Source organism: Hylobates moloch, unplaced genomic scaffold (genome assembly GCF_009828535.3).
Source record: "Hylobates moloch isolate HMO894 unplaced genomic scaffold, HMol_V3 SCAFFOLD_2, whole genome shotgun sequence".
In the NCBI taxonomy this organism is placed as follows: domain Eukaryota; kingdom Metazoa; phylum Chordata; class Mammalia; order Primates; family Hylobatidae; genus Hylobates; species Hylobates moloch.
The window spans coordinates 103105824-103120670 of NW_026652277.1; positions in this window are offsets into that span (position 1 = coordinate 103105824).

Genomic DNA, 14847 nt, shown 5'->3' on the forward strand with positions numbered 1-14847 from the left:
ATAATAATAATAATAATAATAATAATAATAATAATAATAATAAAAGAGACCACCCTCCATGGACTGGTTCTGGCCAGTTTTAGAGGCTGTGCCTTTACAGAGGCTGAGTACCTTCATGTCCCTGCTTCACTTTTTGGTGTGTAGGGCCTAATTATAATACATTTAAATGTCAAGTCTCCACCCCAGAATGAACATGCATGTTTATTAAATATGCATATGTTAGGACCTCTTTTATGAGTATTCTCATAAAATGATATAGCTCCTCTGATAATCCTGTTGAGTATGTATATGTAGCCAACTCATTTGGCTCAAATTCCTGTGCTCTCCATCCCTCCCTGGAAGTGCCTGCCTCTGGCCTTGGCTGTAGGCCACACTTCCCAGCCTGTCATAATGGCCACCCTGCAGGCTGCAAACCTTTATAAGAAATAAAGCTCTCTTTTCTAAATTTATAAAAAATAAAAAATAAAAATAAATAATAATAAATAATAAATTAATAAAAATATCAAGAAAGTCATAAAAAAGAAAAATTGATCTGTGACTACATTAAATTTAAGAAATTATAATTCTCAAAATTAAGAAAATAAAAAATAGAGTGGAAGGACATATTGGTATATGTATATGTATGTCTGACAAAATACTTGTATGCAGAATGTATAGAGTATTTGCAAATTAATAAGAAAAGGTAGACAATGCAATATAACAATGCAAAAGTCTTAAACTGATGCTTGAAAAATATTACCTTCAGATGGCCATTAAACATATAAAATGATGTCATCTTTATTAGTTATCAAGAAAATGCAAATTATATCTCAATGCAGTTTATTTACATAGCCACCAAAATAACTAAAATGCAAAAGAAAAACATACCAAATATTTGCCAAGATGTAGAACAAATGAAATTCTCATGCACTGCTGGTGGAAATGTAAATTGTAAGGACCACATTAGAAAACCATTTGGTAGTATATACTGAAGCTGAACATATGCATAATCTATGCACTTTTTCTAGATCTCTAGCATACAGAAATGTGACTATCTTGGCACCAAAGACACCTGCTAAAATGTTAAAAGCAAGAGTATTCATAATAGTCTGAAACTAGACACAATCAAAATTTTATCAACAATAGAATTTGATTTTATACAATGGAATACAATACACCAATAAGTATAGATGGATTCGATTATGGATTAAAAAGAAGCAATGCCACCAAGAATGTTGAGTGAAAGAAGCCAGTCATAAGGAGTACATATTTTATGATCCATTAATAAAATTCATGAATAGGCAAAACTGCTTAATGGTTTTAGAAATCAGGGTAATGTTGGCACTTGGTGGATAGGCAGAAACTACAAGAGGGCATCTAGATTTCTAGTAATCCATGTTTTCTTTCACTTTTCCTTTCTTTTTTCCTTCCTTCCTTCTTATCTTTCTTTATTCCTTTTTTTAATGCTCTCTTTCTTGAACTAAGGGCTGGTTATGTAGGTATGTTGCAGAATTTTGTAACATTTATCAAGCTATATACTTATAGCATGTATTTTATATACATATAGTATACTTTAATGTAATTTTAAAGACGAGCCCTAACACTTTTTTTAGCGATTAACAGGATACAAATTATAAATAAATAATTATAAGGATTTTATATTTCTAAAAATGTATACTAAATTTTCTACTCTTTTGAATGTTAGTCTTCTTGACAAAAAGACTGGAGACTCAAGGAAGCATTTAGTTTCATAAAGGTATCATGCGTGAATGAAGCCACCATACTGAGAGTCATTTTTGGGCCCACAACAGCTTTAGGAGAACATGTGAGTTGAACTGTCAAGAAGCAACCCACTCTTGCCATAGGCCTCTGGAACCCGAGCAGGAAGAGAGCCCTCGACCACCAGGGACACTCGAGTTGCAGGGAGAGCTGCTGTCCCTTGGAGCTGCAACCCCTACTTGGAAGGGATAGCAAGCCAGCTGATGTACAGCCCAGAGGGTTTGATGCAGAAGCATCTGTAGTGAAGCATGGACTTGGACAACCATCCCCATAGGCTCAACTTGCTCCAGTAGGAGGCTTTAGCAGCCCAGGGTAACTTCCAGACCTGATCTCTGCAGGGCGGTCTTCCCTATCAGATGGTGCTGGTCTGACCTGAGTATCCCTTGCCCACCAGCACAGGAGTCCAGTCCACCCTCCTGCACCCCCCACCACCACCATTGCCAATTTAACCTTGGCAGAACAGAGCCAGCAAGACCCACCCAAGATAGTAACCCACCCTTGCACTAACACTGCACAGAGAATAGCGGATCCTCCCTGACAAGCAATAACTCCTGCTTGTGGGGCACAGATTAGGCACCCAGACCTGCACCACTAGCACCTTGGCCCTAAGCCAACATCACGTCCAGCACAATGGCACACACAGTCTGCAATAGGAGCTCCTGCCACTCCCAATCACCCCCACACTGTGTTTCCTGCACCACTCTAGTGAATGCCGGCAGCATGGCAGGCACCCCAGCACCTGCTAGCACTCTGCTGCAGCTGCTGAACCTCGTCCCACCTTCCCACTCCCACCCAGTGAAGCAGATTTCAAACCTCCAAGAGCCAGAAAACAAAGTTGGAGTCCAATACAATTCCCCCAGAGAGCACAAAGTCCAAGATTTGGGAGCTGAGTGCTGGCCCCCTAAAATCTTCCAAAAAAAAAAACCGTTGGCTGGATCCACATTTTACCACAGTCAAATTCTCAAGGCCATCAAATATAATAAAGGAAAAAAAAAAAGCCCATCCAAAGCTCAGCAACCTCAAAGATTGAAGGTAGATAAACTCAGAAAGATGAGAAAGAATTAGTGCAAGAACCTGGAATGCCCAAAAAGCTAGAGTGCTTTCTTTCCTCCAAACAGCTGTGTCAGCTCTCCAGGAAGGGTTCTGAACCAAGCTGAGATGGCTGAAATGACAGAAATAGGATTGAGAATATGGATAGAAATGAAAATCATTGAGCTACATGCATACATTAAAACCTAATGCAAGGAAGTTATAAATCATGACAAAATAATGCAGGAGTTGATAGACAAAATAGCCAGTACAGAAAAGAGCATAACTGATGTGATAGAACTAAAAATCCCACTCCAATAATTTTATAATGCAATCACAAGTATTAATAGCAGAATACACCATGTGGAGAAAAGAATCTCAGAGCTTGAAGACTGGATTTCTGAAATAAGACAGATAAGAATAGCGAAAAAAGAATTAAAAGGAACAAACAAAACATCTAAGAAATGTAAGATTATGTAAAGAGAATGAATCTATGACTCATTGGTGTCCCTGAAAGAAATGGAGATAATGGAAGCAACTTGGAAAACATATTTCAGGATAGCATCCATGAAAACTTTCCCAACCTAGCTAGAGAGGCCAACATTCAAATTAAAAAAATGCAGAAAGCCCCAATAAGACACATCAAAACAAGATCATTCCCAAGATACATAATCATCAGATTCTCTGAGGTTGAAATAAAAGGAAAAATGTTAAAGACTGCAGGAGAGAAAGGTCAAGTAACCTACAAAGGGAAGCCCATCAGTCTAAAAGTGGACCTCTTAACAGAAACCTTACAAGCTGGAAGAGATTTAGGACCAATATCTGATATTGTTAAAGAGAAGAAATTCCAAACCAGAATTTCATATTCAGCTAAACTAAGATTCAAAAGCAAAAAAGAAATAAGAAGATCCCTTTAAGACAAGCAAATGCTGAGGGAATTCATTACCACCAGACATGCCTTACAAGAACTCCTGAAAAAAGCGGTTAATATGGAGAGAAAAGACTGTTACCATCCACTACAAAAACACACTGAAATACACAGACCAGTGACACTATAAAGCAACCACATAAACAAGTCTGCAAAATAAACAGTTACCATCATGATGGCAGGATCAAAACCATACATTTCAATACTAACCTTAAAAGGAGATGGGCTAAATATCCCCAGTTAAAAGACACAGAATAGCAAGATGGATAAAGAACCAAGGCCCATTGGTATGCTGTCTTCAAAAGACCCATCTCACACTCAATGACACGTGTAGTTTAAAAATAAAAGGATGGAGAAAAATCTACCAAGCAAGTAAAAAAAAATTAAAAAAAACAGAAAAAAAGCAAGAATTGCAATCCTGGTTTCTGACAAAACAAATTTTAAACCAACAAAGATAAAAAAAAAGAAGGGTATTACATAATAGTAAAAAATTCAATTTAATAAGAATATCTAACTATCCTAAATATATAGGCACCCAACCCAGAAGCACCCAGATTCATAAAGCAAGTTCTTGGAGACCTTCAAAGAGACTTAGACTCCCACACAGTAATAGTAGGGGGCTTTAATACCCCACTGAAAATATTATATCATTGAGACAAAATGAACAAAGATATTCAGGACTTGAACTCAGCACTGGATCACATGGACCTGATAGATATCTACAGAACTGTACACACAAAACCAACAAAATACATATTCTTCTCAAAGCCACATGACACATACAAATCAATCACATAATTGGAAGAAAGACACCCCTCAGAAAATGCAAAAGAATTAAAATCATAACAATCTTTTGGACCATAACACAATCAAACTAAAAATCAAGACTAAGAAATTCACTCAAAAGGATACAATTACATGGACATTTAATAATCTGCTCCTGAATGACTTTTGGACAAATAATAAAATTAAGGCAGAAGTCAAGAAGTTCTTGAAAACTAGCAAAAACAAAGATACAACATATCAGAATCTCTAACACACAGCTAAGGCAGTGCTAAGATGAAAATTTATAACACTACCTGCTAACATCAAAAAGTTAGAAAGATCTCAAGTTAACAGCCTAACATCACAACTAAAATGACTAGAGAACCAAGAGCAAATCCCAAAGCTAGCTAAAGACAAGAAATAACCAACATCAGAGCTGAACCGAAGAAATCTGAGGCATGAAAAGCCATTCAAAAGATCAACAAATCCAGGAGGGTTTTTTTTAATTGCTAAAATAGATAGACCACGAGCTAGGCTAATAAGAGTAAAAAAAGATAGAAGATTCAGATAAACATGGTAGGAAATGACAAGGGGAACACTACCACTGATGCCACAGAAATACAACCAACAATTAGAGAATATTATGTATACCTCTATGCACATAAACTAAAAAAGCTAGAGGAAATGGATAAATTCCTGGACACATACACCCTCCCCAGACTGAACTAGGAATAAATTCAAACCCTGAACAGACAAATAATGGGCTCTGAAATTGAGTAATATCTTACTAACCCAAAAGCAGCACATAGGACAAGACAAATTTACAGCTGAATTCTACCAGATGTACAAAGAACAGCTGGTTCCATTCCTGCTGAAACTCTTCCAAAACTTGGGGAGAAGGGGCTGCTCCCTAACCCATTCTTTGAAGCCAGCATCATCCTGATACCAAAACCGGCAGAGACAGAAAACAAGTAGAAAACTTCAGGCTGATATTTTTGATGAACATCAATGCAAAAACCTCAACCTCAACAAAATACTTGCAAACTGAATCCAGCAGCACATCAAAAAGCTTATCCACCATGATCAAGTAGGCTTTATCTCCAGGATGCAAGGTTAGTTCAACATATGGAAATCAATAAATGTGATCTATCACAGAAACAAAACTAAAGACAAAAACAACATGATTGTCTCAATAGATGCAGAAAAGGCCTTCAATAAAATTCAACAACTCTTCATGATTAAAACTCTCAATGACCTAGATATTGAAGGAACATACCTCAAATTAATAAGAGCCATATATGACAAACCCACAGCCAATATCATACTGAATGGGCAAAAGCTGGAAGCATTCCACTTGAAAACTGGCGCAAGCCAAGGATGCCTTCTCTCACCACTCCTATTCAGCATAGTATGGGAAGTCCTGGCCAGGGCAATCAGGCAAGAGAAAAAAATAATGGGCGTGCAAATACAAACAACAACAACAAAAAACAAAAACAAAAACAGAAAAAACCCAGGAAGTCAAACTACCACTGTTTGCAGATGATATGATCTTATACTTAACAAATCCCATAGTCTTGCCCCCAAAAGCTTCTTAAGCTACAAACAACTTCAGTAAAGTCTCAGGATACAAAATCAATGTGTGATTAGCTAACATTACCATATACCAACAACAGTCAAGCCGAGAGCCAAATAAAGAACACAATCCCACTCACAACTGCCACAGAAAAGGATAACATTCCTAGGAATACAGCTAACTAGGAAGGTGAAAGATCTCTACGACGAGAACTATAAAATGTTGCTCAAAAAATTAGACAGCACAAACAAATGGAAAAAAATTCCATGCCTAAGATAAAAAAAAATATTGTAAAAATGGCCATACTGCCCAAAACAATTTATAGATTTAATGTTATTCCTATTAAACTACCAATGACATGCTTCACAGAACTAGAAAAAAACTATTTTAAAATTCAGATAGCACCAAAAAATAGCCTGAATAGCCAAGGCAATCCCAAGCAAAAAGAACGAAGCTGGAGGCATCATGCTACCAACTTCAAACTATACTACAGGGCTACAATAACCAAAACAGCATGGTGCTGGAACAAAAACAGACACATATACCAATGGAACAGAACAGAAAATTTAGAAATAAGGATGCACACCTACAACTATACCAGTATCTGATCTTTCACAAACCTGATAAAAATAAGCAATGGATGCCACTGCACTCCAGTCTGGGCAACAGAGCAAGACTCCATCTCAAAACAAACAAACAAACATAAAGCACCCCACAAGCAGTGGGGAAAAGATTCACTATTTAATAAATGTTACTGGGATAACTGGCTAACCATTTGCAGAAGATCAAACTGGACCCCTTCCTTACAGCTTACACAAAAATTAACTTAAGACGGATGGAACACTTAAATGTAAACCCCAAAACTGTAAAAACCCCAGAAGACAACCTAGGCAATACCATTCAGGACATGGAAACGGTCCAAGAATTCATGATGAAGATGCCAAAAGCAATTGCAACAAAAGCAAAAATTGGCGAATGGGATTTAATGATACTAAAGAGCTTCTTCACAGAAAAGAAAAGTATCAACAGAGTGAACAGAAAACCTACAGAATGGCAGAAAACTGTTGCAAACTATGCACCTGGCAAAGGTGTAATATCCAGCATCTATAAGGAACTTAACAAACTTACCAGAAAAAAAAAACTCCATTAAAAAGTGGGCAAAGTACATGAACAGGCACTTTTCAAAAGAAAATATCCATGTAACCAAAACTCATATTTTAAAATGCTCAACATAACTGATCATTAGAGAACTGCAAATCCAAACCACAATGAGATGTCATCTCACACCAGTCAAAATGGCTATTATCAAAAAGTCAAAAAGTAACAAATGCTGGCGAGGTTGCAGAGAAAAAGAACCCTTATACATGGTTAGTGGGAGTGTAAATTAGTTCAGCTGTTGTGGAAAAGAGTGTGGTGATTCCTCAAGGAACTAAAAGCAGAAATACCATTTGACTCAGCTATCCCATTACTGGGTATATACCCGAAGGAATACAAATCATTCTATTATAAAGACAAATGCATGTGTAGGTTCACTGCTGCACTATTCACAATTGCAAAGACATGGAATCAACCTGAATGCCCATCAATAACAACCTGAATAAAGAAAAGATGGTACATATACACCATGGAATCCTATGCAGCCATAACAAAGAATGAGATCATGCCGTTTGTGGGAATCTGGATAGAGCTGAAAGCCATTATTTTTAGCAAAATAACACAGGAACAGAAAAACAAATACTGCATGTTCTCACTTGTAAGTGGGAGCTAAATGATGAGAACACATGGACACATGGAAAGGAACAAAAGACACTGGTGCTTATCTGAGGGTAGAGGTGGGAGGAGGGAGAGAATCAGAAAAAATAACTAATGAATACTAGGCTTCATACCTGGGTGATGAAATAATCTACACGACAAGCCCCCATGACACAAGCTTACCTACGTAACAAACCTGCACATGTACCCCTGAACTTAAAAGATAAAAATAAAAAATAAAAATAAAAAGCAGTACTGAGTGCTACCATTTGCGTTAAGAATATACCTAATGCTAAATGACGAGTTAATGGGTGCAGCACACCAACATGGCACATGGATACATATGTAACAAACCTGCACATTGTGCACATGTACCCTAAAACTTAATAAAAAAAATATGATTTACTGGGAAAAAATACAAACATTTACTAAAAGTATGGACCATCTGTGTGAGTTGAAATCCCCTATATACGTTAGGTATAATGTAAATAACAATGCTAAAATAGCTTCATTTTGAGAAACTGTTTAACTTTTTACTTTGTATTTTTATTGACAAGCATACATTATACATAATCTGAAATCACATATGTATAAATTAGTGTAGTCAATCGGCTTTTATGAATAAGTGCTGTTGTTGTCTCTCTTCTCAACATAATAGAGCTACTTTCATTATTTGAGGGGAGCACTGTGTTTGTACATAGAAGTAAAAACAGACGCAATGACACCCTTGTGGGGTCCTAAGAAAAAAATCATTGAAAGGTGGCATTTTCAGCCCTGAGATTCATGTTAATGCACCACCCCCACCCTGTATCTCCTTCAATGAACTCCCCACTGACCATAAATAACCACGTCTGTAATCGGACGGTTTTCGCTCCCTGATTTCCTTCTGGTCAGTGCAGCTGGGCAGTCCAGAGTTACGAGAAATCCCATGCCATGTGGCAGAATGCCCACTGTCCCCACTTCACCACACTCTACTCTCTCCATCCAGCACTAGCTGCAGCCAGGCTGCCTCGCAGTCCAGAATGCTAGCCAGAGACCAAGCTTTCTGCAGGGCCTTGGCTGCAGCCCACAGATAAGGACGGCGAAGGCTGGGGCCAACAGATAAGGACAGCCAAGCAGTGCTCTAGAAGCCAACAGCGGCCATCAATCAGTTTCACACCCACCAGGCACTGAGAATCTCTGGACACCAGAAGCATCCTCTGTCGCCAGATCTGAACTCTCACGTGAAGACTCTAGAAGGCCCTGCATTATGGACAGGCTTCCATCATTGCCTGTATGTGGCCAACTTTGCTAAACTTGAATTGTGAATAAATTGTGAATAAATATATGGCTAATTCATATTGTAATTAAACTGCACATTGACATAAACTATACATTAAAAGTTGCACATTGTCATCCAAAATAATACTTAGGTAAAATCAAAAATACAATAAACTAATGTCAAGGAACCTACCTTAAAATAAAAATACAATTAACATGGAATTGCAGAACTAGAATGGGAGAAACATTTACCCATAAAATCTTGTTTGGAACATTGATATAACACTAGAAAAAAAAGTTTCTAAATAACTACAATGTTCAACTGTGACTGTGTATCTGTGAAGACCAGGCATTTTGAATCATTGCCCTGTGGTGTGTGGCAGCACAAGTTTACAGAAAATGCACTACAATAATTAATCAAATTCTCTAATGGGAAAATTTTAATAAGTACTTACACTATAAATAACTATTTATATTATTAATATATCGATGCTATATTTCACAAAATAAAAAAGCTGTAATACAGCCTTTAAAGGCAAATAATAGCCTTACATTTCTAAATAAAGAAAAAATATAAATTTTGTGAAATATGGTTAAGAGTAATTGATAAAATAAAAATTGGGGCATAAATTATATTATAGTTTGGATAGAGGTTAAAAAAAGTGGATGAAAATTTTAATGAGCCCTTTTTGCCTGCACTAAACTTAATCTTATAGGTGAACATTATAATATGTATAGGGTACCTACTAGCTATCTAATTTACTTTTTACACAAGTATAAATCCTAGCATATTATTCTTAATGTTTGAACCTAAAATAACACACAAACATACAAAAGAACAAAATAAGGAAGAAATGTATGGAGACAGTGACATTATCAAGATGGTGGAATAGGGGGTTCCTACTTTTATATTCCCCGGCAGCAATAAAAACTTAGTCAGTCATCCATCAACCGAAGTAACTTTATGAGAGAGCCAGGCACGGTAGCTCATGACAGTAAATCTCCTCCATTCAGGAGCCTGAGGCAGGAGGACTGCTTCAGGCCAGGAGATCAGGAACTGTCTGGGCAATATAGTGAGCTTTGGGATACAGGGCATTATTAAACCTTGCTAAAACCCAAGATAGAAAAGAATTATTTTGAGAAGGCAGGCCCTTTGGTTAATAAGGTGTCATATTATCCAAAGCAATCTGTAAGTTAATTCAAATCCCTATCAAAATCCCTGTCCCACTTTTTATAGTAATGGAAAATGCAAACCTACAATGTATACAGAACTACAAGAAATACTGAATGGCCAAGCCAATCATGAGGAATAAGAAAAAGGCAGGGGACATCATACTTGTGACCCACACAAAACAGCTCAAAAGTCACTGTTTGTAGATAACCTGGGGAAACCCTGCTAGGTACTCAGTGGGAGCCACACTCATCCACAACGTCTAATGTTAGGCCCACCATATAGCAGAACACTGCCCTAGTGCCTGCTCCACAGAACAAAGCGCCGAAGACAATACAGTCTACCCGAAAACATGACAGGACTCACAACCACATGTGCTCGTGGTAACAAGACCACTAAAGGTAAAACCCACTCCAGATTCAGCAGCCACCTTGTGATCCAGCTGCAAGCCTTTTTTACTGCAAACCTAGTAAAGATCTCATCAGCCTTGAGACACAACAGATGAAGATCTTTACCTACTGCAACCAGTTTATGAAGATGAAAAAGGTGTTTGCTCCTTCAAATGCACATACACCAATGCAAGTCTATATTGTACCCATTCTAACAGTTCTATTTTAACATAGAACTGGAAGTCCTACATAGAATAATTAAGTCCTACATCAAATAATTAAGCAAGGAAATTTAAAAGATCCAAATTGAAAATAAGAAAGTCACTGTTTGTAGATGACATAATCTTATATATAAAAAACCATAAATAGTACATTTAAATAGTGCATTTAAACCAATAAATGCACTCAGTAAAGAAGCAGAATATACAATTAACATACAAATATCTGTTTTGTTTCTATATAGTAGCAACAAACTAGTAAAAAAGAAAAAAAATCTTATTTACAATGGCAACAAAATAATACATTTCTTAGCAATAAATTTAACCAATGTGCTGAAAGATCTTTACAATAAAAAAGACATTGATGAAAAAAAGAAGATACAAATAAATGTAAATATATTACATATTTATGGATTAGAAGAATAAATATTGTCTAAGTGCCATATTATCGAAAGCAATCTGTAGATTATTCAACATCCTATCAAAATTCCTGTGCCACTTTTTACAGTAATAGAAAATAAAGTCTACAATGTATATAAAACTATAAGAAATATTGAATGGCCAAAGCGATCATGAGGAATAAAACCAAATCTGGGAACATTATGCTGTATTATTTAAAAGTGCATTTCAAGGCTACAGTAAACATGATAGAATGGTATGTTTATAGGAACCAACACAAAAATCAATGGAACAGAATACAGAGTCCAGAAGTAAATCTATGCATCTAATGTTAATCTTTGACAAGGGCACTATGAATACGCAATACAGAAAGTATAGCCTCTTCAATACTTGGTGCTGGGAAAACTGGATACTCACAAGCACAATAATAAAATTAGGTTATATTTCTTACACCATACACAAAAATTGACTTAAAATAAGACAAATTTAATACATAAATCCTTAAAAGAAAATCTTTAAAAAATCATATGAAAAACCTCCATGATACTGGCCTTGGCAATGTTTTTTAAATATGATATCAAAAGTATAGCAACAATACCAAACATAAAGTTGCACTGTATCAAACTATTGTGCACAGCAAAAAAAAAAAAAAGAAAACTTTTAAGATGGGATAAAATATTTGCAAACCATATATGATAAGAATATTCAAAATACAGCAGAAACTCATACAAATCAGAAGCAAAATGATAGTAATAATACCCAACTAAAAATTAGACAAAAGACTAAATATTTTTAACAAACATATTCAAATGGCCATCAGGTGTGTAGAAAGAGGCTAAACATTACAATTCGTCAGAAAATTGCAAATCAAAATCATAATGAGATAGCATTTTACAGCACTTAGAATGGCTAATATCAAAAAGAAGAAATATGACAAGTGTTAACAAGGACATGACAAAATATTTCTGTACAGTCTTAATGAGTTGAAAACTGGAAGAGTCATTATGAAAACCAGCATGGAGGTTATTTAAAAAAAAATAGAACTATCGTACAATCCAGCAATTCCACTTCTGTCTATAAACAAAATAAAATCAGTATCTCGAATAAATATATACACCCCTGTGTTCATTGCAGCATTATTCACAACTCTCAAGGATATTTTTTAAAAAATGACTTATCTGTGGATGCTGAATGGATAAAGAAAATGTGGTATAAATAGACAACCAAATATTATTCACCCATTAAAAAGAATGAAATTCTGCTATTTTAACAACATGAATGGACCTGGGTACATTATGCTACACAAAATAAGCCAGGCACTGAAAGACAAATACTGTATGTTCTCACTTAAATTAATAATCAAAAAAGGTTAAACTCACAGAAGCAGTGACTACAATGGTAATGACCAGGTCTGGAGGTAGAAAAAATGATAAGGTGCTCAAAGAGTACAAACTTCCAGTTATAAGATAAATAAGTTTTGGGGATCTAATGTATAGCTTTAAAATGTAGTTGATAACAGTATTTTGTACGTTTAAAATTTGCTACAACAGCTGAAGACCTCAGGTGCTCTCACTACAAAAATCATAACCGTGTGAGATGACATAAATGTTCATCAACTTAATTGTATTGAACATTTTACAATATATATACCTATCAAATTATTACAATGTACACAATACATAATAATGAAATTTTTATTGGTCAAAAAATTAACATTACACACACATTCATATATACACATACATGTGTATATACACATATATAAAACATATGCATATATATCAATAACATGTTGTTATGTATATACGTGTGTGTATATATATATACACATACATATCAATGACACAATTCTAGTAAGCTTCAAACTAAACGAGAAAAAATTACAGAATGATAACTACTTGGAAATCAGGAAACAAATGGGGATTTAATACATGCTCAGCAATGTTCTAATTTCCTCAATGCACAGTACATTTTTTAAATGTGGAAAGTAGATACATTAAACCATGTTACAGTTTAGGAATTAGGGCACAGAGCGTTTACAGTATTAGCTTCAATACATACTTAAAAACTTAAAATTTTGAAGTAAAATAACATTATGTTTTATTACATGGGGAGATGCTTAGTGTTTTGATAAAAATATTGAGTATGAATTTCTGTAGAATCACATTTGAAACCTTCGTGGGATATGAAATTATAAAGCAGAAAACATATAACATCTGGGTGTGGTGTTTCTGGGATTTCTAAACCAAATCCCAATATCTCCACTACTCTCACACATTTTAGACAAGACTCAAAATGGAAATTAGAAAATGTTCAACATAGAGTTCCTTAAAAATCACAGACAGCCCCATGTCCTCAAAAGCAAAAAAAAAAGAGCAAGCAGCCAGGTCCTCCAGTTCCTTGTAAGCCATGCAAAGGACTTTGATTTTCTTTGTAATAGAAGAATGATCATTGAAGGGGAAGTCCAGTCCTAGAGAATTGATGAGAGTGGAGCAGAAGATGTCTGTCTCTATATGACAGCAAGAGAAAGAAACCAGGGCTTCTCAGAAACGATTTCTATTGGAGCATAGCTTCACAGACCACACTTTAAGATCTGGCTTTCTCCTTGACATTTGGACATCTGATCTGTGTCATCTGCTTTATTCACCTATTTGGATGTTTGGCTACTATCTCCTGTCTCCTCACACTCTGGGGCTTTTTCTGTTTCTCAATATAGGTGATCAGGCTTGGCTTAGAGAACAGCCAAGGACTCTGTCATTAGAAAAAGTAATATGACTTCTGCTGTGCTTTTCCAATTACTACTTAGTACTGTGCTCATCAGAAAAAAAAAAAAAAAAAGAACATTATAAAAGAGTCTCGAAATTTAATACCAAATACTGTTTCCTCACAGAAACGTTATGATATTTAAAAACTTTTCGAAATTTGTGGGTCCTTAGCTCCCGACCCAGTGCTGCTGAAGTGGTGGTTGGCTGGGCATGGTGGCTCACACCTCTGATCCCAGCACTCTGAGAGGCCAACGCAGGCAAATCACTTAAGCCCAGGAGTTTGAGACCAGCCTGGGCAACATGGCGAGACCTAGTCTCCAGGGAGGGGGAAAAAAGGTGGTGATAATGGGAGGTGGTCATGTAATTATAAGGTGTGGGCAACAATATTTTATGCCTCTAAATTTCTGGATTTACCACTAATCTAAAATTAAGGACACAGATCAGCTGAAGAAAGAAAAAGTTTTATGTCAAGATGAAACCTCCTCGTGGGGATCCATCGATGCCACACCACTAGGCAGCAGCATCCCACCTCTTCCCCTGGCCACAGCCCAACTAGGAGCCCGGCTCCAGCCTGGATGCGGCGGCAGGGACCCGACCTCGAAGGTGCAGACGCGGGTTCCTTGCAGTCCCAGGTACAAGCCAGGGTGGGCAGGGGCAGCCGGTCCCACTGACGCCAGCCAAGACCTTCGCTCCAGAATGCATGGGCTGCTTCCCCCAGGGAAGGACATTGCCTTCTCCAGCCACGAGGAAATCCGTCCCTGTGCACCTGGATTCCCATTGCCACCGACTTTTTGTAAACTCCAGTCCCCAGGACACGAGAGACACCCAAGCCTCGGGCCC